Source organism: Lissotriton helveticus, chromosome 12 (genome assembly GCF_964261635.1).
Source record: "Lissotriton helveticus chromosome 12, aLisHel1.1, whole genome shotgun sequence".
Taxonomy (NCBI): Eukaryota; Metazoa; Chordata; class Amphibia; order Caudata; family Salamandridae; genus Lissotriton; species Lissotriton helveticus.
In genome coordinates, this window is record NC_136073.1 from 846,255,672 (window position 1) to 846,281,482 (window position 25,811).

General features: G+C 47.6%; 1 protein-coding gene across 6 annotated transcripts in view; it reads left to right on the forward strand.

Annotated features, from left to right (window-relative positions):
- Positions 1-14,478, forward strand: part of TCF3 (transcription factor 3) — a 620,473-nt gene extending 605,995 nt beyond the window's left edge. For all 6 annotated transcript variants that reach the window (XM_078670855.1, XM_078670856.1, XM_078670859.1 and 3 more), the window contains one exon: positions 14,036-14,478. The gene's annotated coding sequence lies outside the window, so the exon portion shown is untranslated. The remainder of the gene's footprint in view (positions 1-14,035) is intronic.
- Positions 14,479-25,811: the final 11,333 nt, after the last annotated feature.

The window sequence follows — 25,811 nt, forward strand, 5'->3', positions numbered from 1 at the left end:
TTCGCTGGTTCATCGGGGGTGATTTCAATGCTGTTCTTGATGTCGGGCTAGATAGATCACATCCCCCATTACAGGCTACCGAGAGCAGGAAACAGGCAGGCGCGCTTGCGAGTTGGGCTGAGGGCTGGGAGTTAGCGGATGTGTGGCGCAGCGTACACCCTATGGACAGGGAATACACCTTTTACTCCCCCCCGCATCAGCTTCATACCAGAATAGACCACGTCTTTTGCTCTCGCTCCCTTCTGACATTAATTGTCCAGACCCAACACATGGGGAAAACCCTTTCGGACCACAGCCCCGTGGAGGTTATCTGGCAGTGGGGTAGACAACTGGCTCCCATCCCGACTTGGCGACTGTCTCCTGATCTCCTCGAGGATTCGGTCTTCCGGTCCTCCCTGTCCGATACTATTGACACCTACTTTTCCACAAATGCACACACAGCCAGCTCCCGACAGATAGAATGGGACACTTTCAAAGTCTGTCTTAGGGGGGCTGCCATGGCCACTAAAGTAGGGAGAAGAAGGGAGGTGATTGGCCGACTGAAAGAGGTGGAGGGCTCACTTGCGTCCCTGGAGACTGAGGCAGCGGGCACCAATGTTCCCTTTACACCACTGCAAGACGCACATATTAGACACGCAGAGCTGCTGGAAGACCTGCGGCTCCTGGACTACAGGGAATTTACGAATAGGCAACACTCACAAGCAGACCGAGCCGGCCCCCTATTGGCCCGACTATTGCGGGACTCCCCGATCAGCCAACCCATTTTGAGGGTCTTGGATCAATCTGGCCACCCGGCTACTACCCAAATAGGGATTAATACGGCGTTCCGGGAGTATTACACTTCACTGTACGCTCCCCCGCAGCCCATGTCGGCACCCGCCCTTGAGGCCTTCATGGAAGGTTTAGCTCTACCACAACTTACTGCCACCCAGCAAGACGACTTGAAACGTGCGGTTTCAATAGCAGAAATAAGGCAGGCGATACGTGCCCTTCCGAGGGGTAAGACCCCTGGCACAGATGGCCTCCCGGCTGAATTTTACGCGACATTTATTGATGTTCTGGCGCCCCGATTGCATGCTATTTATTCGGAGGCTCTGCGTACATCCTCTCTACCACAATCATCCATGCAAGCGTTGATCACGTCCCTCCTGAAGCCAGCCAAAGATGGTCTACAACTGGCCGATTACAGGCCCCTGTCCCTTCTCAATACGGATTCTAAAATATTGAGCAAGGTACTAGCGTCCCGGCTCGTTCAGTATGTGCCTCAACTGGTCCACCCGGATCAGTGTGGTTTTGTAACGGGCCGCAATACGGCCATGAACCTTAGGCGCCTGGCCCAGCTCATGCTAGGAGAGAATGTGATCACGGACTCAGAGGGCTGCATATCTCTAGACTTAAAACAAGCGTTCGACTCCTTGAGGTGGGACTATGTTTTCCACACTGGCGGGCTTCGGAATACCGCCAGAATTCCTTGCTTGGGTCAAATTGCTGTATACCACGCCCACGGCCAGAGTGCGCACCTCCCATCAAATTTCAGGCCCCATAGCTATAGCGCGGGGCACCAGGCAGGGATGCCCGCTCTCCCCTCTCCTCTTCGTCCTTGCCCTGGAACCATTGCTTTGTAGACTTCGGTTGATGGCCCCCCACTATGGTATACGACGACATGGTACGGATCACATAGTTTCTGCATATGCGGATGACCTCATATTATATTTTAGGAACCTGAGGGGCGACTTGAGTCCGATTTCCAGGATTTTTGAGGATTTTAGAGGCATCTCCGGCCTCACCATCAGTGAATCAAAGTCCTATGGGTTCACCTTTACAGCAGTGGACGGGTCGGCCCCCCTGCCTTTTGCCCCCCACACCTTCCAGGTGGCGGACACCACCTTCCGGTATCTTGGGATACAGATATATAGGGAGGCGGGCATGATGATAGATGGCAATTTAGGGAGGGCTATCAGGACGCTGAAATCGCAAATTCAGTTCTGGCTGACATTGCCGCTCTCCATACCAGGCAGGGTGGCTATATCCAAGATGGTGATGCTACCCCGCCTCATCTATTACTTCACCAATCTGCCGTTCCAGATCCCGGCGGTGACGTTCCGGACCCTCGATTCCCTCCTCACCGAACTTGTATGGGGTCATGGCCGTCGGCGCATAAGTCTGGCCAAATTACAGCTTCCCTCTGATTCCGGAGGTATGAGCTTGCCAGACTTCAGGGCGTATAATTATGCATGCCAGCTACAATGGCTCGCTTACTGGGTGGCGGGCCGTAATCTTCATGAGATTGATGTTTCAAAGGAAGACCACGCTAAGGGGAGAGTGCACACCTTGCTACTACCTGGCTCGGATCTACCTAGAAACGCCCCGCCGCTTCTCAAACTGGCGGTTACGTACTGGCGGAAAGCAATAAAATACACGTCCTCCGGGACACCTTATGCCCCCACGGTACCTCTGTTAGGAATACCTCTGGGCCTAGGCACCCTTACGACGACCCTACTGGGGCCATGGCATGATGCGGGTGCCACACATGTGGGAGACCTCTATGCAGAGGGACGCCTGTTATCGTTTGAGGACTTCCGGACCAAACAGGGCATCCCCGACGGCTCCTTTCTTCTATACGCCGGCCTCCGCCATTATCTTACACGCACATGGTCACCGGACGGGCAGGAACCTGGTACGAACCCTCTCGTCGCAATGCTCTACCTCATGGGAACAGGTGGCCATCTGACCAGATGGCTAACGGCTAGCATTAAAGCGGGTAGGGCACTCACACTAATACCACTGAGGGCGGCGTGGGAAACAGACATAGGGAGGCCATTGCGGGACGCTGAGTGGAGGCGCATACTACAGTTCCCCAAAAAAGTAGCTAGGAACCCCAAATACAAGTTCATACAACTAATGTTACTGCACAGAGCTTACCTGACACCACACCGCCTCCATGTGATGTTCCCTGCATCCAAGAGCAACTGCCCCAGATGTGATACAGACGATGCTACACTGGTACATATGTTATGGCAATGCCCTAAGCTGGGGTATTTCTGGTCCACTGTGCATACCTCCCTTGAGCAGGCCGGTGCTCTATCCAGGTCCCCTACGCTAGAACATACATTGCTGGGGCTGGGGCCGTCAGCACGCACCAGGTCCGTGGCGACGCGCTTCTCGGATCTGGCGCTGTTACTGGCGAAGCGCGCTATCACAATCAGATGGAAGTCGTCTACTCCACCTGACCCTGATCTGTGGAGGGCGGAGGTTGTACGCTGGGGTAAGGCGGAGGGCGAGGCCCTACAGAGAGAGGAACGTAGGGGGCTCAGGAGGACTCCGATCTCCTTGGATTGGTTCGCCATGGTGGGGGCGTTTGAGGCTGACGATGCCGACGATGAGGAGGACGCGAGTGAGTAGCCACTTATGGTAGGGCTGAGCCCTACTTCACTCTCCCATACACGAATACATCCCACAGTGCACTGCGTTGGGGTGCGAAGGACCCTAACCCGTAATACATGCTGCCATGCCTTATGTGTGTTTAAATTCTAATGTGTTAATGCATTGGGCGTCGCCCACTTGTCGATTTTTACATCATATACCTGTATAGAGAGTGTCGGGTGGGATTCATGTGGGTGGAGGGAGGGTTCGGGTATAGTTGGGACTGTTCGTTTAAGGCAGAATGAAGATGAAAATGGAAATCTATTGCATTATGTTTCTTTCTATAATCGGTGCACTGCATGTATGTATCACCAGAATGGTTAATATGCTCGTATATATATGGACTTGTATACATGTTGCTGCTCGACATACTGTACTAATAAACAGATTTAAAAAAAAAAAAAACAAGTGATGACGACTCCAGCGACTAGCGAGGCTGGATAAAAAATATAAGGCTCCTGCGGACGCTCCAGCATGTTTAATAGGCCATCCTAAACCGGATTTTATCATTTTGCAGGCAGCGCAACAAAAGTCAAAAAACCCTTCAGCGCCTATTTCTGCACCTCCGGATAGAGAGGGACGGCGTTTAGACAACGCAGGTAAACGATTCTCCGCGGTGTCAGCTCTCCTGGTCAGAGCAGCTAATGCCTTTGCCATCCTGGGCAGATATGAAGCAGATGTGGTGCGATATAGCACCATATGTCGACCTCCTTCTGGAAGACAGCAAGCAGGAGGCAAAGAAAGTTCTGCAGAAAGGGTAGAGAACTTCAGCTGAAATTATTGATTGTGCTATGGACATAGCTACCACAGCCTTTCATTCCCTAGGAGGAGCAGCAGTTTTAAGGCGACAGGGTTGGCTGAGGGCTACCGCCTTTAGACCGGAGGTCCAAAATAAGATTTGGACCTGCCTTTTGATGGGGAAGATCTGTTTGGACATCTAGTGGATAAGACCCTTCAAAGTATTAAGAAGGACACTGATACGGCAAAAGCCTTGGGTACGTTACAGTACAGGAAAGTGCCCTTTCGAGGCGCCCGTGGAAGAGGACAACCTTCGTATAGAGGTGGCTACCAGCAAGGAAGATGCACATAATATTCTTCCTCTTCGCAGCCCTACCGGCAGCAATATGGCCAGAAGCATTCTGGGGGCTACTCTAAGTCCACGCCCAGAGGACGAGGAGGTCGTTCTGGGAAGGATAACAATAAAAGATAATGACAACCTACAAATTCCGGGTGCATGTCCTCCTACCCTGTCAAATGTTCCCCTGGGTGGAAGAGTAACTTATTATTTACAACAGTGGCAGAAAATAACATCGGACAAATGGGTCATCCACCTAATAGAATTCGGACATGCTCTGGAATTCCTCCACTTCCCTCCTCCCACGCCACCTACAAAAAGTAAAACACCTGTCTCAGGTGCGTCGAGAGATTCGGGCAATGCTCCGAAAGGGAGCAATAGAACCGGTGCCGAACTACCAAAGAGGACGAGGATTTTATTCCAGATTCTTCTTGGTCAGAAAAGATGCTCTCAGGTGGCGTCCGATCTTGGACCTATGGTAGCTAAATGCCTATATCAAGAAACAGTCATTCAGAATGGTGACCCTCTAGGATATTCTGCTGCTCTTAAACCCAGGAGATCAGATAACCTCCCTAGATTTACAGGATGCATATTTTCATATCCCCATCCATCTGTCCCACAGAAAGTTCCTTTGTTTTACAGTGTCCAAAGACCATTACCAATTCAAAGTGCTGCCATTCGGCCTCAAATCTGCACAGAGAATATTTACAAAATGTCTGGCGCCGGTGGCAGCCTATCTCAGAAGACAAAAACACCACATATTCCCATACCTAGACGACTGGTTGGTAAAGGCACTATCACAGGAGGCGGCTCACGCTTCGACTTAGGCTTGCATGGAGCTGTTTGCGGATCTGGGCCTGACCTTAAATGTGGAAAAATCATCTCTGCAGCCATCCAGGACAATTAAGTTTCTAGGTGCTATCCTAGATACATCACCAAACAAGGCATTCCCATCCACAGAGAGGCAATTGGGACTAGCATCTCTAGCCAAAGAATTCAGCAGAAGAAGGTCTCTTTCAGTCTGAAGATACAATTCGCTTCTGGGGACAATGTCTTCATGCATACCACTCATTCCCCTATGTCGTTTGAGAATGCGCCTGTTACAAGAAGAGTTAGACCTTCAGTGGTGCCAAGCAAAGGGATCCTTCGAGGACAAGATCAAAGTCACGCAACCAATGTTGCAGGCGGTAAAGTGGTGGACTTGCAGGAACAATATCTCGGTGGGTCTGTCCTTCCTGACTGAGCCAGCTCCGTTAGTAGTGACCACGGACGCTTCTCTCAAAGGATGGGGAGCAGTCCTACAGGAGTTACAAGTCAGTGGCCGATGGAGCAAACAAGAACACCTTCACATAAACCTATTGGAATTAAGGACAATAGGATTGGCATTGTTGGCCTTCCTGCCAAGATTAGAAGGGAGATCAGTGCTAGTGCGAACAGACAACACAACGGCAATGCACTACATAAACAAACAGGGGGGCACAAGATCTCTCTCTCTGTCAAAGGAAGCTCAAAAAAATTGGAAACGGGCGATAGATTACGAAGTGACTCTGAAGGCCATACATCTTCCAGGAGATCAAAACACAACAGCAGACACCCTCAGCAGGCAAAAAACGACCTGTCACGAGTGGGAGCTAGATCAGGACACGCTGAGTACCATCTTTGCCAAGTGGGGGATGCCAACGGAGGATCTGTTTGCCACAGCCCAAAACAAGAAATGCCAGTTCTTTGCAAGCTGGCGTCACCAGAGGAGATCATGGGGGAATGCGTTTTCCATGGCATGATCAGGCGTCTTTGCCTACGCCTTTCCGCCGATTCCCCTCCTGCCACGAGTGGTCATGAAGATGAAAAAGGAACCGTGCAGGATGATACTGATAGCCCCTTGGTGGCCCAGGCAGCATTGGTTCACAGAGCTGTTCCTTTTGTCAGAGACCGAGCCAATGCGTCTACAGCCAATACCAGCACTGTTGACTATGGAGAAGGGGCAAGTGCGGCATCCATACCCGACATCACTGCAATTAGCGGCCTGGCTCCTGACTACGGAGAATTTCATAGCTTAAACATTCCAGCAGAATGCAGAGAAATCCTGGCAAAGGCAAGTGCTGAAAGAACTAATAGGACATACAGGATGAAATGGAAAAGATTCTGCCTCTGGTGTCAGAAGAACGAATTGCATCCTCTGCGAGCGGAGGTGCATCAAATCATCCCATATTTACTAAGGCTGGCAAAGTCTGGATTAGCCCATGCCTCAATTTTGCAGCGTGAATCTTTCTGGATTCACTATGCTGTGCATTATTCCGCGGTCTTGTGGTTGGGTCCGGATTCGTAGTCTTTTCTTTGTTTTTTGTTGTTTTTTTTCGTAGCCCAGGTGGGCGTCGGCGTCACACCGCCTTGGGTGCATTTTCGGTGACGTCGGCATGCTTCCTGCGGAAGCTCCCACTCTTGGGCCCCATCTTCAGATTCTTTTTTTCCGCGGTCGGGTCTGGATCGTTCCCGTTTGGGCTCCAGACATTTTTGGAGAAAGAAGAAGGAAAATACAGAAATTGGAAAGAAAAATAATCTGAAGACTCCAGGAGACTTCATCGACCAAGAACCAGCAAAGGAGAAGGAGAATTAATAGAGATCTTCGACGAACACGCGACCAGGGAGGCCCTGAGCGCTCGATGATGGACAACACGCCGTTCAAGTTCTGCCGTAACTGCCACCACAAGTACGCGCAGAAGGACCAGCACCCGGTTTGCAACCTTTGCCTACCGGTAAATCACGGAAGCGAGGACTGCAACGCCTGCTCCGCCTTAACCCCGAAGACCCTTCGTGTGAGAGAGAGACGGAGGGTAGCGCACGCCACCCTGCAGGGGAAGGCCCCGACTCCATCCCTCTACGAGCTGGGGATGTCCTCCGAGGAAGAGGACAACGCTGCTGCCGAAGACGACAGCTACACGGTCGTAGAGACCGATTACACCAAGACTTCTGATAAGGTAGGAGACTCTCCGGCCCCGCAAGAACCCGAGAGACTCTGAGTCTCGAAAAAACGAGGTCAAGGCCCCGAAAGCGCCGGCGCCAAAACACCTGGCGCCCGCAACTACTCACAAGCCCAGCGGACCCTCTGAGAATGAGTCCCCGGCGCCGAGAGCGGTTAAACAGCAAAAGTCGTCAAAAATCGTCCCCGAAAAGGATCGATCAACGCCGAGGGAGAAGGACCCAAAAGCACCGACGCCGACCAGAGACCCGAAACCCGGTTCGGCGTCGAAGCCTCCGGCACCGAAAAGCACGGCGCTGAGCCAACCACCGAAAAGAGCGGCCGAACCATCCGACGCGGAACACGCAGCCGAGATGGAGAAAAAGAGAAGGCGCCTCGAGGCCGAAATGGAAAACATCTTCCAGCGGAAGAAAGAATTTGACGCAAAGATGAAAACCTTCACGATTCCACACAAGACCAAGGCACCAGTGGTGGAGGTGGTCGAGGAGGAAGACGAGGTCGCCGAGGAACAAGACCCGGACGTCGAGGTGGTCGACGACCAGGAAGATAACGAGAGTCCCTACTATAGTTACAACTATGGGGAGGAAGAGGACAGCAGGACGGACGCCGAGTCGGCCCCCTCTGACTTACAGGAGGTGGATTACCTAGATGTCGACACCGACAGCCCAGAGGAGGCGGTCGACACATATCCCTCGAGGCCCTCGCCGCCGGACGACATCGGGGCCTACAACTCGGTGATAAAGTCTGCCGCAGCAGCTTTCAAACTCAAGCTCGACGAAGAGAAGCAGAAAGCAGACTTCCTTCTAGAGACATTGCTCCCCACACAAACAAGGAGCCAGTACCTACCAATGCTCGACAGCGTCTTGGCTCAGGGGAAGGAAGCATTCAGGGAACCCGCAACATGCAAGGCGGTAACTCCCAGAACAGAGAAGAAATACAAGCATTCCTCAAAGGACCCACCCTACATTCAGGGCACGGTCTCCGCAGACTCCATTATCACGGCCACAGCAAGAAAGAGGGCTAACGTGCCCACTACTTCTGGACCACCACCGGATAAGGAGAGCAAGAAGATGGATCTGGTGGGCAGAAGGATCGAACGGAATGCCGCGACCCAATGGCGCATGGCTAATTCCAACGCCCTGATAAACAGGCACATGTACCAGATCATGGAGGAGCTGGGGCAGTTGGTGAAGGACCTGCCCCAGGATGCCAGGCAGAAGGCCGAAAAACTAGTTGAAGGGAAGAACGCAGCAAATTCTTGCCTCAAGACGGCCCTGGATGGAGCAGACACCTCCAGCAGGCTCATGATGATGGGTGTCACTGAAAGGAGACACGCCTGGCTCAGGATTTCAGGTTTCAAACCCGAGGTGCAACACAGCATCCTGAACACACCGTTCAACGGCGATACGCTTTACGGAACAACAGTTGATGAGAAGCTGAGTCAACTAAAAAAGGATAACGAAACAGCAAGGTGCATGGGAGCATTGCAGTTCAGAGGCAACAAAAGGGGCACCCCGTCACGGAGGCCTGGCGGGAGAGGTGGAAACCAGCCAGGTACATCACACCAGGCTTTCCAAAAAACGCACCAGGCAGACTCGCAGGCTCAGCAGGGTCAGCAGAAGCAGTCCTGGCAGTACCAACAAAGAGGCCAGTCCTTTCGTGTGAGAGAAAATGGACGTGGACAGAATAGAAGAGGGGGACAGCAGCCCGCCTCTAAGTGACTTCAATAAACTCCGTGTGCCAGCCCACAGAAAAGGTCCCAGGGGGCAGCACGTACAGAGGGGTCAAGACAAGCTAGACATCTACGACCACATAACACCAGTGGGAGGAAGATTAAGATTTTACCTCCAAGAATGGAGAGAAATCACATCAGACAAATGGATCCTCAACATCATCCAATTCGGATACTGCATAGAGTTGGAGAGGAGGCCAACAAGCAGAAAACCAAAATGAAAACCACTAACAAGCAAACAGCTAGAGCGTCTTCAGGAAGAAGCAAAAGAACTCCTGCAGAAGCAGGCCATAGAACGGGTACCCTTCAAGGAAAGAAACAAAGGAATATACTCAACGTACTTCCTGGTACCAAAAGTAGACGAGACAATGAGACCCATTCTGGACCTAAGGTTCCTGAACAAATTCATAAGAATGCAAAAATTCAAAATGACCTCCCTGCAAGAGGTGCTCCCGCAACTACAGATCGGGGACTTCATGGTCACGATAGACCTCAAGGATGCCTACCTGCACATCCCAATGAACAGAAAGCACAAGCATATGCTCAGGTTCACCATCGGAGAAAGCCATTACCAGTTCACGACACTAGCCTTCGGGCTAAAATCGGCACCAAGGGTCTTCACAAAGTGCCTCGCAGCAGTCGCAGCGCACCTACGAAGGCAGGGAATACACGTATACCCCTACCTGGACGACTGGCTGGTGAAAGCAAACTCATACCAGAAATGCAAGCAGCACGTACATACAGTGACGAGCACGCTCATAAGCCTGGGGTTCTCCATCCATTGGAAGAAATCATCAATGGAGTCGGAACAAGTGAAGATCTTCCTGGGGGCACAGATCAACACCTTACAGGGCAAGGTGTTCCCCAGCGAGAAGAGGGCGAGGGCGCTGGTGAAGGAAACTCGCCTCTACCAGAAGGGACAAGCTCGGACAGTGAGGACTGCGAGCAAGATCATGGGGATGATGGCATCATGCATCCACCTGGTACCAAATGTACGTCTCCACATGAGACCCATTCAAGAATGGCTGCAGGAGCAATGGTCACAAGCTACAGGCAGTTGGGAGGATCTAGTGGTTGTAACGCACGCAGTGCAGAAGGAGATGACATGGTGGACCATGGAGAACATAACAAGGGGAAAGCCTCTAACGCCCCCAACGCCAACAGTGACCATCACCTCAGACGCATCCCTGAAGGGATGGGGCGCTCACATGGAGGAGCTCAAGGTGAGGGGACTGTGGACGCCAGCAGATGCGACAAAGCACATCAATTACCTAGAATTGAAGACAATCTTCCTTGCACTGAAAGCTTTCCAAACAAGACTGTACAAGCACAAGGTGTTGCTACAAACAGACAACACCACCGCGATGTTCTACATCAACAAGCAGGGTGGCACACAGTCAGCCCCGCTTTCAACGCTGGCGCAGGAGATATGGAGATGGGCCATCCCTCTCAAGATAGACCTGCTAGCCATACACCTACCAGGGAAGGACAACATACAGGCAGACTGGCTCAGCAGACAGACATCGGCATCCCACGAGTGGGAGCTCAATGCTCAAGAGGCAAGGTGGCTGTTCGACAAATGGGGAACACCATCAGTGGACCTGTTTGCCACACGCCGGAATGCAAAATGCCAAAACTGCGCATCCAGACAGCCCGAGGAGGGGTCCCTGGGGAATGCCCTATGGATAGATTGGTCAAGGACATTTGCTTACGCTTTTCCCCCAACACCACTGATTCACAGAGTGCTGAGCAAGTGCAGAGCGAGCAACATGACCCTGATACTGGTCGCGCCACAGTGGGCCAGACAGACATGGTACTCGCAGATCATGGAGATGACACAGTGTGCACCCCACAGATTCGGCAAGAGGAAAGACCTACTCTCCATGCAGAACGGAGAGGTGCTACACCCAGAGCCAGAGAGCCTGAGCCTAGTAGCGTGGCTCCTGAGGACATAGAGTTCACACATTTGAGACTGCCAGAAAGCACCCTGAGGGTCCTTCGGAGGCACGAAGGCCCAGCACTCGGAAGTGCTATGTTGCGAAATGGAAAAGATTTGCAATGTGGTGCAGAAAAGAAGGACTTCACAATAAAATGAAGGACCCCACAGTGCTAAAGTACCTGACGCACTTGCTGGAGAAGAACCTTAGCTCATCCTCGCTGAGAGTTCACTTGGCAGCGATAGTCGCCTACACAAGGGGAGAAACGTGCAGGAGTTTCTTCACATCACAGGTGGTGAAGAGATTCCTGGAAGGAGCGAAAAGGATCGCACCACCCAAGCGGGTGCCGCCACCTGCATGGAACTTGAACATGGTCCTAACGGAACTCATGAAAGAGCCCTTTGAACCACTTCACAAGGCCTCCCTAAAGATGCTAGCTATGAAAACAGCTTTCCTGGTTGCAATAACGTCCTTACGCAGAGTAAGCGAGCTACAGGCGCTGACGCAACAAGAACCCTACATACAAATACACAACTATAGGGTTGTGATGAGGACTGACCCACACTTCATGCCGAAGGTGGTGTCCAAATTCCACATTAACAAGTCTATACAGATACCAAGTTTTTTCCAAAAACCAACCACTAGCGCAGAGCGAGCTCTGCACACCCTGGACGCCAGAAGGGCAGTCATGCACTACATTGAGAGGACGAAGGGAACACAGGAAGACAAAAAAGTTCTTCGTGTCATTCGCCAACAGTTTCATGGGCAAGGCAGTAACCAAAGAGACTATTGCACTATGGATCGCACAAACAATTCAACTCTGCCACAAACGTGCAGGACAAGAGCTAGCAGAGGGGACACGTGCCCACTCCACTAGGAAAAAGGGTGCTACAATAGCCTTCCTGGCTAACACACCCATACAAGACATATGCCTGGCGGCAACATGGGCTTCGGTGCACACGTTCACGAAGCACTACTGTGTGGATATACAGATGAGAAAGGACTCACAAGTCAGACAAAAGGTGCTCCAGCACATATTCAATAACCAACGCTCATCTTCCACCCAGCCGCCACAGAAATGAGAAACCGCTACAAAATCTATGCACAGCATAGTGAATCCAGAAAGATTCACGCTGCAAAACGAATAGTTTTCTTACCTGTCGGTGTAGTTTTGCAGCTTGAAGATCTTTCTGGATTCACTAGCGAACCCACCCACCTCCGCCAGAAAGAGGAGGCTGGAAAGAGAAGAGGTGGTTAATAAAAAATAAAAAAAAGAGGAGAAAAAAAGGACTTTTAAAGTACAAAGCGGTAAAATATCACTTAAATAGAACATTGCCATTACTTCGGAAACGAAAGAAACACGGAAAAAAAGAACCCAAAGATGGCACCCAAGAGTGGGAGCTTCCGCAGGAAGCATGCCGACGGCACCGGAAATGCACCCAAGGAGGTGTGACGCCGACGTCCACCTGGGCTACGAGAAAAAGAAAAAAAAAAAAAGACTACGAATCCGGACCCAACCACAAGACCGTGGAATAATGCACAGCATAGTGAATCCAGAAAGATCTTCAAGCTGCAAAACTACACCGACAGGTAAGAAAACTATTTGTTAAAGTGCATTTGGTGGCGATTTCAAGATACAGGAGAAGCAAGTCCATTTCTGTGGTCGGAAAGAATTGTGAAGCAATTAATGAAGGGGTTGTTTCGAGTTTATCCACCCATTAGGCCTCCACCGCCTCTATGGCAATTGAACATTCTTATCACAACTGATGAAACCACCATTTGAGCCAATTCAGAAAACTGATCTAAAATTCCTATCCTGGAAGGTGGCTCTATTGATATCTCTAACATCAGCCAGAAGGATGGGAGAAATCCAAGCCCTTACGACGCAAGAACCTTTTTTGCAATTCAGGGAAGACCGATTGGTGCTCAGAACGAATCCGAAGTTTATTCCAAAAGTACCAACGGATTTTCACTTAAATGAGCCATTAATCCTGAAACTATTCTTTTCTCAACCATCTACGGCGGCAGAGAGGACTCTCCACACGCTGGATGTCCAGCGTTGCCTGAAATGTTATTTGCAAAGGACAAGGCCTTTCAGAAAATCTACACGCTTGTTTGTGGCTTCTGGTGCCCCCAGGAAAGGTTTCCCGTTATCAAAAATGGGAATTGCACGATGGATCTCAAATGCCATTCAATTCTGTCATCAGGCGGCGGGGAAGCCATTACCAGCACATGTTTGTGCACATTCTATTTTCAGGCGTCTCTATTCAGGACATCTGCAGAGCAGCTACCTGGAGGAGTACGCATACCTTCACCAGGCATTACTGCCTGGATGCACATGCAAGAAGCGATGTAGCAGTGGGACAAGCGGTGCTGAGGAACCTTTTCCCATAACGGCGAGCCTCCTTTCTCATCCCTCCATCCTTTGGTTGGTGAAAAAAAGAACATTTTATTGTTGTTTGATATTGGAGATGCCATTTATGGGCGATATGTCTCTGTGTATTTTAATACAGTTACTACTATGTGCAAGTATCATGTGTTGCCTATTTGTGAAAAGCAGGTGACAAAAACCAAAATGTGCTATGATGTACTGCTCACTATTCTGATTTTCTAATTTAGGTATGTGAAACTATGAAAGCTCCAATACTGGAGTAAGAACTACAGTCACAGGTAAGTAACTTGTTTTCTTCAAGCTGCAAAGCCATTATTATGGTTAAGTGACTGGTTTCTTTCCTCCTGAATGGGTTGGGTGTTTACATTACAAAAATAGGTTATGGGTAGAATAATTCCAAAATGATATATGATGAAATGTTCTTCTTTACAATGTGTATTGCAAGTTGAATCATTCATTCCAGCCTATAAATCCTGATTTGTTTGTCATTTAATTTCAGGGCTTGTGTGGCTGAGTTTTGCGGGATCGGTAAGAAGTCGTCTTCTGGACTCCAATCATCGCACAGAACAGACTTTTAGTACTGCTAATACTGACACAAGTGGTGTGGCCTGACATTGTTTGGCATACCACAAGACTATAAACACTTTTTGTCAAACAAAAAAAGAACGATTGCCTTAAGTATAAAATATGGAACAGTTCGTACATATCACTCAGTAAAAGTCAAAAGGGGAGCATCGGATTGCACTGGTTAGTTTGCAACAGCCAGCAGCAAAATGTGCCTAAGCTTAATTTTCTTTTTTAAACAAACAAAAAAGAACGAGTAAAAAGATTTTTTATGTAGAACAAAGATAGCAAATGTCTTTTTGTTTTTGTTTTATAGGTTTTTTTTGCATATGTTTTGTAAGCAAACAAATTTCTTTTGTATAAAAATTCTTGTGCCCAGTTGCTTTTTTTCTGCTGCTGATGTCCTAGTTAAAGTGTTGCATCTTTTAGGATCAACTCAAATATTAAAGTTTGCATCAAAAAGAAAAAGTACACTCAAGACTGGACAAGCGAGAGACCAGGCTCGGCAACTGCTCTGAGAAGCATCGAAGCGTGAATTCTCAGCATGCATTTTCTGTTTGTCTCTTGTGCCAACTTCATCTCACTTTGTGTTGATCACTACAGAATTGGTGGAAGGGAGTAGAAAATGTCGTATGCATTTGGCATCCTGACCGCTCCATCTGCTCAGTGGTCCAAAACTTTGAACCAATTTAATGGTAAAATCCTTAAAAAAAAAAAATTGGTTGTGCATGGGGGTCTTAATGGTGTCAAATGTATTCCTTCAGTACAGAGGCTGAGAAAGGAGAGTTTGCGTTCTTTCCAAGCAGAGTTGTTGAAGGTTTATCTTCTAAATTAATCAAATGAAAGAAATTCTGGAAATGAAAATTGATGGATGTGAGGAGTTGACACTGTATATAAGAGAAAGAAACCCAGAACAAAGATTACAGAGCAAAAACACACACACAACCGGGATCAAAAATCTAGGAAAGTGACAAGACCCAAGAAACAGAACAAAGACAAATTTGAAAAAAGCCGACATACTGGTTGAAGAAACTGAGTCCTTACCATTCAAGCTGATTTTCATTACGGATTCCAACACCATTTATAAAGCAGCTCCTTCGTTCACCAGTCAGAGTTCAACAGACTTTGTGTATCCTAATGGAAACTAATTAAACTGCATACCACCATTTGCTTGATCAAAACCTCAGTGGTGGGATTTTCTTTGGACTCCAGACTTCTTCTGCATCAATCTTTCTGGATCTTGAGGGTTAGGTGGAAAGATGGACTTCATTGGCTGATTGGAATAGTAGTGCTTGAGCTCCCTTGCGAAGGGGAGATAGTGGACTATTTCTGCATTACCCAGTTCCATTGCATATCACCTAGTGGGATCAGTTTCTATAATAATTTGTCCTATCTGCTTTTCATTCACCTTACTGGCTTGGTCAACATTGTGTGGCTCAAAGGAATCCATTATGGCATGGCTATTGAAATCCTGAGTTTAGGAGTATGGAAAGAGGGGACAACTTTCTAGATTACTTATTTTTGGTATGCACTGGTTCTTGATTTCTCCAAACCTTACATCTTAGCTGCAAGAAGACGCCCTGTATGTATATATGTGTGTGTGTGTGTGTGTGTGTGTGTGTGTATATATATATATATATATATATATATATATATATATATATATATATCCAACTTTCACTCTGCTTTGTGGGACTGTTTCCGAAGTATTGGGGTACACAGACATCCAGTTGGGCTTTGCCGATGTGACCGATTTTGGATTGGTTTGCATTAACGTATGATCATAAACTGTGCTGACAAAAAAATAATTTCATGAGGTGAATACATTTCCAAATATGTGTTGTTGACTTATCACAGGATATGAGATGGTGTAAGTTTAGCATTTTAACCATTGAGGGAAGGAAATATGTTCACAGTCCTGGCAGTGGGAAGTTGAGAAATTTACAAAACCAAGTTTAATCTTTTCCCATAACTGTGATCAAGTTGGAAAGTATGGCTGTTCTCAAAAAACATTCCTCACTACTAGCTGTATCTCCAGATGTACAGCTCACTTTAAAACTCAGTTAAGTAATGGCAGTTTAACACTTTTTAGTGTTTTTAATTGTATGCTTTAGACCAATGTTAGCTGTGAACTTGTTATCTCTGGAGCAGAGACGAGCAAATACCAGTAGCTAACACACTGGTGTTTAGCGGCTTAAAGGCATATTGCTCCCTTTATTTAAAAACCTAGTTTGGGGACATCTGCCTAATGTTAAAGTTTAGTAACGATGCACAAAGGTAATACCTCCCTGACATTCTTGTAGTAAGAGGAATTTAGTCAAGGGGAATTCAGCTGCATCTAAAATCCAGCAGCTTGCTCTCTGGTTTTGTGCTTAGATCCTTCTTAACAGACTTTCATTTGTGACCAGGTATACTCATTTAATAGCTGAATAGAGGAAGTTTGTTAAGGGATAGTGTTTAGTTTTGTTAACCATCGGAGTTGGAGGTGTGGGCTATTTGTCAGCTGCGGTCTCCTAGATTCCTAGAGCGGATTGTGTAAAGTTACTACTTCCAATATTTAAATAACCATTTACTTTTTCAGTCACCCAACAAAAACTTAATTCTGATGCAGTCCAAAATGTGCTTCGTTTTGGCGTTGAAGATTAGGGTAAAACTGCTTATTTCAGCTGTATTTGCCGCCTTTCCCTCTGGCTTACATTTGTGTCTTTATTGTTAATTGTCATTTGTTGTAACATATGTTTGCACCCCCCTCCCAATATGTAGTATGAACCATTGTGATCAACCAGTTATTGCTTTGTTTGGTGAATGGAAGAATATAGGACCTTTTTCACCCTCCATTCAATACCCATGTAGCGAGGAAGGGCTTCAGTGTATTAAGTGTACATGGTGCAGAGTGAACAGGCATGTCATGCAAGGTGGTTTGTGTGGCACAGGTAAGTCTTTGAATGAGGACTCAGCAGTGTGCATGTACTCGGGTGCTTCCTCTAGCACACTATGCCAGTGTTTTGACCCCGCTGGTCATTGTTCTTTAGCATAGCTAGGTGTTGGACTGCCTGTATTACTTGTATGATAACCACTGTTATTGCTTCCGATTGGACCAGTGTTAACAGCTGTACATTGCCCTCTCACAAGCCAAACATTTATATGTTTTAAGCGACTTGTAAATGTTTACACTAAAAATAGCTGTAGGACTTTTAAGTTATTATCCTTCTTTGACTGAAAAGCCGGGTCTGGTGGCTTAGTGGACTAATGTGCCCGCTGTAGGGGCCTGTGTTTAGCCTCATAGTTGCAGGTTCAAATCCAGGTGGGTCCACTCAGCCCTTCATCCTTCTGAGTACCATTGAGTTGGGTAACAAAAAACATCTGTTATTCAGCGCCAAGATATCCTTGGGTGAATGTGTGCTTTACAAATACATGTTATGTCAATTGAGGGTACCTAACTCGGAAGTTTTTAGATATATGGTCCTGTGACTGATTTACAGCTCTACATGAGTAACATTTTACATAATGAAGATTCAGAAATCTGACCAGTTACCTAGATTCCATGAACCTTTACAGCTCTCTCTGGTCTATGCACAGGAAGAATTACAGTGAGTTTACTCACTCTGGCTACAGAGCCAATAAAACGATTTATAAAGCACAAATCTAATTTGTGGTATTTCAAGATTTGTAATGGCATCAAATGCCTAGTTGAGAATAAACTTGCATGTGCTCCCTTTTTAATGCTGTAGGAAAAGGATCATTGCCTTTATTTTAACCTCCAATATGTGTTTTGCAGGAATCTTGTTTCCTTGCCCCTTCTCCTAAATTAATGTGCCTTGAATGGCATGTTCATGTAATTGCTTTTGTTTTTCTGCTAATCCAAAAACCAATTTGTTGATTGCTACAAACCCAGACCCTGAAATGTGTTGCTTTTAAGCACATTGACTTAATCTTGATTACATGACACCTTCTTCATGTATTCCCACCATAAATCATCCAGTTGAAAAAAGTTGTCATCTGAGCCCTCACTCCCAAAACAAAGAATGTGATACGGTTCACAATATTCTCCTCTGTTGATGCATTAAAACCAGTGCAAAGATCATGTGTTGTTGTGTTATCACTGCTAAGCAGTGTTTTAATGGAATGGGGATTTCCCCATTTTGTATAGTTTAAAAATTAAAAATTCTATGGAAATATTAACTTAAATATCATTCTAGTGCACAATCGAAATTGAGATCTTTACATACAATGAAATTAATTACTTACTCCTCAAACAAGAAAAGGCGTTAGATGAGTAGGCAACAGGTTGTTGAAGCCAAATCTGTGGTATTATTGTAACCTCCCTAAATTTGATCTTGTCCTAGAATGGGGGACGTTTAACTGCTCTGCAACATCTTTTTGGAACACTGCAGAGAAAATATGGCAGATATAGCATTATTGTTATTCAAACATGCTTTTCCTATGCCCAGTACATTATGTTCTGCTTCATTGGTAATGGAGATTGTTTGTGAGCAAACTCCTTGCTGGAAAGTAACGAAACAAGACCACAGGTGTGCTCCATCATGGATGGTCGATTGAGATCCTTAAACACTCAAGTCTATACCTTTGTTTGGGATCCAAAAGCACTTTTTGTAAAACATAATTATTCAACGCAATTCTTGTTCGTATTTTGTTTTAGTCAAGGTTTGGTTATTGATTTTTCAATGGTCCAATTGTTAGGGAAAACCTGTTGGCAAGAGAAGCAACTTAGTCTGCTCTGTCACTACATTAACTATGCCTTCTACAATCTACGTTTGTATTTATTTTCACTTCCAGGGAAGTGCATATTCGTCTGCATTATGGTCATTTGGTTTTCATTAGATTAAGTTGTTTGCCTACTCCATATCCTGTAGATTGTCTTGCCAGAACTGCCAAAGAAAACATTTCAAAGGTGCAAGAATGAAGTCAATGGGGTTTAAACTGCACGGAATATTGAAAAATTATAAGTAATGGAAGATGTGCTAAATGATGGGCAGAACACCATCCTGAATAACACACTCCCCTCCCCCTCTGTATAGTTGGGAATTGTTGAAGTCATTTATTATTATTTTTTAATTTGGTAAAGTTCTTTTGGATTATGGAGACTAGTGAATTATCTTTTAGAAAGAAAACGTGGCTGTATAATCCTGAAGTTACCATTAAAAGTATTTGTCAACAGAATCCTGAAACAGTAAATCTTTGCAGTGCCCTTTTGACTCAACTTGCATATTGCCAGGCAAATGTTGCCAAGTTCTACATGCTGGAGAAGACATCAGAAAGTGAACTGGCTCAGCAGCTTTTAAGTTAGGCTGCTCAAGGCCTGCTATGAACAATTTGTGAATAGTTTAATAGAGTGTACATATTTGGAGTTAATTTGACTGAAGATAGTAAGAAACTTATTGACTGGTATTTTGATTATACGGTAGTTTGAGATTTGTAAGCTTTATATGCAATCCTTTCATGTTCATCTAATGAATTCAGGTGGTGAGGAACCCAAGGGAAAAGATTTGCTTGACCACAAAATCTCTTTTATGGCAGTTTCTGACAGCTATCTTTTATTAGAGGTGGGTAGGAATTTCATTTATACATTAGTGGGTTACAAATTGTTGCCCTAAGCATTATCTAAAATTTCACTTTAATTAAGAACCTGGGCTAGAAAGCTTTTGGTGAATAGAGAATGTGTGACGTTTCGGTACCTGATAATAATGGTGGACTTGTAGTACTTCTCCAATCACCCTCTCTGTTTGTTTGCCATATTTGAGGAAATCCAGCAAATGAGTTGGGTTAACAGTTCATCATAAAGGCCATTGTTGGTCCGACACAGGATGGCTACAAATTGACTTTATAACCAGAAGTTGCGATCGTAACATAGTGACAATGTTTAAAATGAGTAATCCAGTGATCTACAGTCTCACACTAACCGTAGCAAGAGACCCCTATTGAAATGGCCGTTTGAGCTCATGAACAGTGTTGCCGTACAAACAGTCACTGCCCTTATTTCAGCTTCTGCTCTAATATGGAAGAGCAGAGAGCTTTGTTGTAGTTTGTGACATCCAAAGCAGCACTACTTTGAACATGAGGACTGCAAGCGAATTGTATTGTGTACATTGCTGGATGTACCTGGAAGCAGTGAATTGGCATTCTAAAATACATGATCAAAAACATGGATCAAGTGGGAGTGTGATGAGGAGGATGTAGAATGTTGTGCTGGACGAGAGTGTCTTCAGACTGTATTACAAGCACTATTGGTTGTTGCCTTCCATGCAATTTTCATGTCAATTGTGTACATTTTCTATTTATTTTTCTTCAGGTAGGGCTTTTGATACTTTCATCTGCTTGTGCACCATGTTTCAAAAGTGGCAGATATATTGTGTTTTTTTTCCAGAAGTTCTTTATCATGGAGGAGAATTTATATTGGCATTGTCTCACCCTTTTGAAAGTTCTTTGTCTGGACCATTCATGAGTATTTATTGCTTTTCCTTATGACCGTAGCATTACTGGCCTCTTTCTCGGCTCAGCTGCCCTTGCATCAACTCTTCTTTATTGCGTTGCACACAAATGTACATTCATCTTTGTGCAGTGGCCCGCAAAAGCTTCTTTTGACCGTCTTATGCCCTTATTTTGCTAAATGTCCCTCTTAACACTGTAAATTGTAAAGATATTTCTTACTTATTCTTTTGGCTTGATCAATTAGTTTAAATTCTCAAAAACAGTTTCTATGTGCAACAAGCAGATTTACTATTTAAGTATATTTTAACTGTTTTTGAAAGATTAGTTAGAAACAGGCCAGTAATAGCTATTATCAGAATGGTAATTTATTTGACAAAATATTTTTCTCCTTTCAAAAATCACCCCTGACACCTCATAAAAGAGGGCTTGAACTATCTTTAAGAAATGTAGCATTTAACCATGCCACTGAACTACTTATTTTTATATAAAAAAAGGGAATGAGAGGAAAAGGATTTTTACAAGCCATGGGGAGGTGTGCACCCTGTGGATCTATTTTGGCCGTCTTCTCCCAGTCTCCCCAAAAAGTAGTTTCCCTTGATCTGCTGCCAAGTAGTGATTTGTCACATTTTGGACAGTATTTTCCTAACGAAATAAACCCAGCAAACAATAAACTAAAGGACTTTAAATGAAAGGGGATGGGCGGGGATATTGCTATTTAAATGAAGCACAATCAAAACATACTGTTGTGTTTCAGAGTGCCTCAAGATTGTTTTCATTTTTTAAAAATAATTTTATACAAGTGTTAAAAATAAAAAAAAAACAGCTGGCTGGATTATTTGGAATTTTTAAATAATCCTAAACTTTTTTAAGTAGATTTTGAGAACTGTCGTGTATATAACAGTGATGTAGCAATAAATGTCCTCTTTTATAACTATATTGCGTTTATTCTCCCCATGTTTCTTTCAGATGTTGTATCCTTATAAATAAAGTTGTAAGAAAGGTTTTTCCAATGTACTACATGCAAAAGTTACTCTATCTGGACACAGATTTCTCACTTTGTGAATATTCTTCCATAAGTCAGACTGAATCCAGAAACTCGAAAGCATTACACCTTCTTGCTGATATGTGGCCTCTTCACGCTTCTTCCCTGATGACATTCCGCTCCGGAAGTGACCAGCGGGACTGCATATAACTGCAACCAAGGTGAGTGTGAGAAAGTGGCTCTATATATATATATATATATATATATATATATATATATATATATATATATATATACTGGACCACAGTAAGGTACAGTGTGTATAGAGACCACCAACCTCAGAGGTATAGCAGAGGTTAAAGACAGGGCTGAACTTACTCTCAAAAGTGGTAGCTTGGTCGAGCAGTAAGGCAGTACCAGAGGACAGTGTAAAGCATTTGTTGTACACACCAAAAGTTTCACACACACTCAAGGACTGAACTCCAGGCCAATTGTTTTTATATCAAAAGATATAGTTGCTTTATTTCTAAAACCAACAGGTATCAAAAATATACTTTTCTCAATTATGAGTGATCTCAAGTAATTACTTTGCAGAAAGGAAATAACTTTGTAAACACAACAGGTACAGGGGTTGCAGTAGGCAACACACTTCTAAACACAATCTAACATTGAGCCCAATGGGTTTTTCTACATAAATGCAGCTGAATACTTTATTGATTACTTTTGTAACTCCAGGACTGTATCCTAGATTCAGTCCTGGGGTCTAAGCTGAAAACAGTTTGGTAAAAACGTTTTAGTTGTTCCAATGATTTTTAAAGAATAAAAAGGTATTTTAAAAGTTCACACTTAGAAACTTTTGAGTGAAAATCTAGCAATGTATCCAATGGGAGAAAATTCAGATCTGAAAAACAGGTTAGTATTAGATTCCTTACCTTAGAATATCCCCAGGCGTCAGACTGGATCCGTAAATTTTTGCATAGCAGTACCCTTGCGCGTCGGTAGGCGTCGTCTGCGGCTCCGCGTCCGTCGTTGGCGTCGTGGGCGCCGGAATGACGTCGCCGGAGTACTTAGAAGCCGCCCTCGTGCGCCGACGTCAGTTCTTTTTTCCGCGCCAGCAAGCGCCGATCGGTAAAAAGTGGTACCCTTAGTCAATTTTTTACTAAACTTTTTCGATCATTTTTGATCTACTTCGAAGTCTGTACCCGACGGTGCCGGTAGGGATGCCCGGGTTCAAACCCTGCGTCGACTGCGACCGACTGATGTCAGTTACCGACCCCCATCGCCGGTGTCTTCATTGCCTAGGCCTCGACCACGACGACAAGGCATGTTCCGACTGTCGAGCCCGGACGTCTAAGGCTAGGCGGGAGCGGTCGCGCAAGCGGCTCGAGCTCCGGAAGTCGGCCCGCGCCGCTCGAGGTCCCGGTCCTCAAGGAGGTCGAGGGACCGGTCGCGGGGTGTGAGCCACCATGGCTCCGGGAGTCGTCCACGGTCTTCAGGGTCATCAGGTAAGCACAAGAAGTCGAAGAGATGTCATGGCTCTTCTGACTCGCCCCCACGCTCGCGCGACACGGCCGGGGGGTTCGGACGACACCGCCCACGCGGCTCCGCCGGAGCCGCGGGCATCGCAGCCTGCTCCATACCCGACAGTCCCTGGGCAGCACGCGACGTCGGAGGAGATCGAGGCCTTCCTCACGGCCATGAGGTCGCTCACTCCTCCGTCGGGCTCCGTGGCACCTTCGGGCTCCGCGGCCCCGACTGTGAGTCCCAGCGGGTCGGGTGCTTCGGTCCCGACGCCGCCGGTGACTTCAGTCCCGGCGCCGCAAGCTCCCGCAGGATCCGGATCCTGGTCGCCGCCGGTCAACGTCACGACCTCGCCGGCCCCTAGGATGTCGCCCCCGGCGCCGCCCAACGGATCCCTCCCTCGATTCGGGTCCGGCCCCGTATAAGACGCCGATGGGAGATTTCTACTTCTATGACCCGGCCCCATCCTTTGGTCCTGAGTATCAGGAGATGGGTGGTGAGGGGGATTGGGAGGGGTCTGAAGACCCTCTGGCACGGGAGTGTCAGTCTTACCAGGACTGGTCAGGGGAGCTAGGGGACGCCAGTGGTCTGGATACCTCGCCAGACACTGGTTTTGTCGCCCCTCCTACCGTGGCTACGGAGGAGGGGGCTGCTTATAGTGTGGTGTTGACGCGGGCAGCCAAGGCCTTACACCTTGAGCTCCCCGTCGCGGCCGTGAGGACTAACCTCACTGAGGTCCTTAAACCGCAGGCAAGCTCAGCTGAGCCTCTGCTGCCGTTTAATGAGGCCTTGTCTGACGTTCTTCTGGGCACCTGGTCCAGGCCTGCTACAGGTCAGCCTGTAGATAGGAACGTGGCCAGACGCCACCGCCCGGCTCCGGGCAACCCTGCTTTCCTGTCCACCCACCCCACCCCCGAGAGCCTGGTCATCCAGGCCTCTAACTCCCAGACCGCATTCCCGACGGCTCCCCCCGATCGGGAATCCAAGAGGTATGAGCAGTACGGAAAGAAAGTATTCTCATCCTTGAGTTTGGGATTGCGGTCAGTCAACACCGCATGCCTCATGGGCCGCTACACCCGCTCTCTGTGGGACAAGGTTGCGCATGTGCTGCCACAATGTCCGGAGGAGGTCCGGACTAAACTCACCCAAGCCCTTGCGGAGGGTTGAGATGCTGCACGGTACTCCATCCGGTGTGGGCTGGATACCACTGACTCACTGGGCAGAGTGATGGCAACAACGGCTGCGATTCGTCGCCACGCCTGGTTGAGGTCCGCCAACTTATCGGCTGATGTCCAGAACACTCTTATGGACATGCCGTTTGATGGCCGTCGCCTCTTTGGCGACAAGGCAGACCATGCGCGTGAGCGCTTTAAGAACTCCAGGGCTACGGCCAAGTCCTTGGACCTCTCCGCCCGCGCCAGCAAACGGGTGCCTTTCGCTCCTTTCGTGGCCAAGGAAGGGGCGCCCCCACACGTGCTGCCAGCCACGCACCGCAGTCTAACATCCAGCGCGGTGGCGGCCGTGGAAACCACCGTGGAAACCACTGTGGTGGCGGTCGGGGACAACGGCACGGCCAGTCCACACCTGTCCCTGCAGCATCCGCCTCTAAACCTTACTAGTCCGATTTTTCAGGCCCATGTGACGCCAGTGGGAGGCAGGGTTCGCCATCACCACCTCCACTGGCGCACTGTTACATCGGACAGGTTGGTGCTGCAAATCGTCCGAAGGGGCTACTCCCTCCCCTTCTTGGCCAAGGGGGCCATCAAGCTCGTTCCTGGGCCATAAGTAGGGTGTGGTTGTTACTCCCACTACTTTCTGGTTCCCAAGTAGGGCAAAGGGGGCCTACGCCCTATCTTGGACCTACGGAAAGTCAACTGCTTCCTCTGGCAGGAGAAGTTCAAAATGCTGACGCTAGCTCAGGTCCTAGCTGCCCTGGACCCGGGAGACTGGATGGTAGCGTTGGACTTGCAGGACGCTTATTTTCACATCCCCGGCCCACCGGCGTTACCTGCGGTTCACGGTAGGCCACGAACACTTCCAGATTACGGCCGACCTCCTGCACCTGCTGGGGTTCTCCATCAATGTGCCGAAGTCACACTTGTGTCCCTCTCAGAAGCTCCTCTTCATCGGATTTGTTCTAGACTCAGTGCAGTTTCGGGTTTATCCTCCTGAACAGCGGGTTCTGGATATTCGGGCTATAATTCCGATCTTTCAGCCGTTATCCCGAGTCTCGGTCAGGTTGACGCTGCGGCTTCTAGGGCGGATGGCCTCCTGCATCCTTCTGGTGCATCACGCCAGGTGGTGGATGCGGGCTCTGCAGTAGGACCTGAAGATTCCGTGGGCCCAGCTTCAAGGTAACTTGTCCGACCACGTCTTGATCTCGGAGGGTACTGCAAAACAGTTGCAGTGGTGGCTCACGGACCGCGATTGGGTCAGCGGCAGATCCCGCTCCCTACCCCAACCGGAGCACGTAGTGGTGACGGACGCGTCCCTTCAGGGTTGGGGGGGCCACATGGGGGAGGCGGAGATCAGAGGACTCTGGTCTCCGGCGGAGTGCCATCTCCACATCAACCTTCTGGAGCTGCGGGCGATCCGACTTGCACTGAAGACATTCCTCCCCTCTGTCCGGAGGAGTGTAGTGCAGGTGTTCACGGACAACACCACCGCCATGTGGTACTGCAACAAACAGGGCAGGGATGGGATGGGGTCGTGGACCCTATGCCAGGAGGCTCTGCGCCTCTGGCAGTGGCTGGAACAT